Below are 2,835 nucleotides of genomic sequence, written 5' to 3' on the forward strand. Positions count from 1 at the left end.
CCTGGGCCCCTCCGCTGAGGATTAAGGTCACTGGAGCAGATGACCATTGAGTCTGTTGATTCACGTTCTTTTTTTTATTATTATTATCTTTATTTACTTGAATCAATCACATTAAGTGAGATAAGTCAGAAACAGAAGCATGAAGATGGGATGATCTCACTCTCAGGCAGAAGTTGAAAAACAAGATCAGAAGGGAAAACACTCAGCAGAACTTGGACTGGAGCTGGTGTCTTGCACCAAAGTAAAAGACTCTGGGGTGGGGCGGGTTAGGGGGGGATTCAGGTGCTGGAACAGGATGGCAGAGGAGGGCTTAGCGGGGGTTGTATTGTTATGTGGAAAACTGAGAAATGTTATGAAAAACAAACAAACAAACAAAAAACATAGGTAGCATTTCTTCTGTCACCTTAACATGGCCTGGGTGCAAGCCACACTTGCGGTGCTCAGGGTGCGAGGCGCAGGCCTTCAGCACACTGGACGGACACAGAGCGTCCTCTGCTGGGCACCTGGAGAACAGGCTTGTGGCCGTAGTGGCAGACGCAGGCTGAGCTGGTTAGTCACATCCACACACACGGTCACAGATGTATTCCTGCTTTCAGCTGTCACCACTTTCCTTTCCCCCTTAATGTGCCACGAAGATGCTTCCTTACTGACATTATGGGTGGAGCACACTCGTTTTGCAACCTCAGCTTCTGGAATACTGTGTTATGAACATTTTCAAGTATCAGGAAAAGAGACATCTGGAAAAGAAACCAGCGCCCCAGTGCCTTCCTTCTGGACTCGGACATCGCCCAGAACTGCTGCGCGTCTCTCCTTCCATGAAGTCTGACCACGAGCCTCCAAGATCACCTGCGCCCCCGGTCTTCAGTGTGGTGGAACACATACTGTTACCGCAGCTAAAACTGCTTGGGAATTCCTTGTTATTATTTAATGGTCAATATCTAGTCAGATTTTCCTTATGTTATAAAAAAAAAAAGTATGATTTGTTCAAATCGTACAAGAACTGGGTGCAGTGAAATAGGTTTAAAATCCATGAGTTCACAGGCTTCTAAAGAAATTCTGTGGTCACGAGGAGAGAAGGGAAGCTATGTGAAATGGTGGGTGTTAACTAAATTATTGGGGGAGTCCGCTCACAACCCCTATAAATCTCTGTGCTAGACACCTTGACCACTGCTATCTTTCAATTTTACCTACTTATCAACACAACTGAAAGAAATAAAGAGAAGGGAAGGAGAGAGAACGAGAGAAGAAAGGTTTGGTGCACGGCACTGCACGCGCTAAAACAGTGCTCTGATCTCTCCCTCTCCCTCTCCCTCTCTCCCTCTCTCTCTCTCTACCTCTCCCTTCTTTAGGTAGAGAAGTAGAGTAGGAGAGAAAGAGAGAGGAGGGGAAGAAAGGCTGGTGAATTAACTGGCTTTGCTCCCTTTGCCAGCTTTCTCACTTTAACTGAGCAGAATTGTAAAAGGCGGCTTTCTCCAACCCAAACAAACAGCAGCCATCTGGGGGGTGGGGGGAAATGCTGATTCTGTTGTCACTAAGAAATGATGATTAGCAGCTGCAAAGTGTGGGAGGCAGAGGAACTGAATCTGCCTGCGGAAGGGTCAGTGTTTCTCCACGGTGCTGCTAGTCACTTCTTCACGTCTTTGTTTTTCTAATCCACAATGTCTGCGGGGTCATCATTTAGCCCACGGACTGTATCGGTGGGTGATGTGTGGTGTATCTGGAATGGCCGCTTATGGAAAAGAAAGTCTATTACCAAAAGTTCAAAAAGACTAGGAAGTGTTTCAGCCTTCAGGCAGGCCATCTGTCATCCCAAGTGAAAAGCTGTGGCAGGCCCGACTGTGGTGCACATGGTGGGGCTACATGTCAGCATGGCCCCGTGCCCACCTGCAGAGGAGAAGTTTCATGGTCATCAGAGCAGAGCTCCAGGTGTCTCTCCTCTCTCTCTCCCTCTCTATCTCTGTCTCCCAACCTCTATCACTAAAAAAAGGAAGGGAGGGAAAGAGAGGGGAGGGGAGGGAAGGGAAGGGAGGGGAGGGGAGGGGAGGGGAGGGGTGGGGAGGGGAGGGGAAGTGAAAGGAAGGGAAGGGGAAGTGAAAGGAAGGAAAGGGAAGGGAGCGGAAGGGAGGGAAGGGGAGGGGAAGTGTAAGGAAGGGAAGGGAAGGGAAGGGAAGGGAAGGGAAGGGAAGGGAAGGGAAGGGAAGGGAAGGGAAGGGAAGGGAAGGGAAGGGAAGGAAGGGAAGGGGAAGTGGAAGGAAGGGAAGGGGAAGGGGAGGGAAGGGAAGGGAGTGGAGGGGAGGGGAGGGGAGGGGAGGGGAGGGAAAGTGTAAGGAAGGGAAGGGAAGGGAAGGGGAAGTGGAAGGAAGGAAGGGGAGGGGAGGGGAAGGGAGGGGAGGGGAGGGGAGGGGAGGGGGAAGGAAGGGAAGGAAGGGAAGGGAAGGGAAGGGAAGGGAAGGGAAGGGAAGGGAAGGGAAGGGAAGGGAAGGGAAGGGAAAACATGGCCACTGGGAACATTGGTGGCCATGTAATCCCAACAGTTACTCAGGTGAAAAAAGAATAATTTAAAAATAATATAGGAAAAATAATAATAATATAGGAAAGTTGGTGAAAGGTGGTGGGTAGGTAGCATAGTGGTTATGCAAAGAGACTCTCAACACCAGAGGCTCTGAAGTCCCAGGTTCAATCCCCCACACCACCATCAGCCAGAGTTGAGCAGTGCTCTGGTTAAAAAAAAAATGGAAAGAAAAGAGGAGAAAGAAAGAAAGAAAGAGAGAAAGAGAGAGAGAGAGAGAAAGAAAGAGAGAGAGAAAGAAAGAGAGAGAGAGAGAGAGAGAGAGA

This window comes from Erinaceus europaeus, chromosome 4 (genome assembly GCF_950295315.1).
Source record: "Erinaceus europaeus chromosome 4, mEriEur2.1, whole genome shotgun sequence".
In the NCBI taxonomy this organism is placed as follows: Eukaryota; Metazoa; Chordata; class Mammalia; order Eulipotyphla; family Erinaceidae; genus Erinaceus; species Erinaceus europaeus.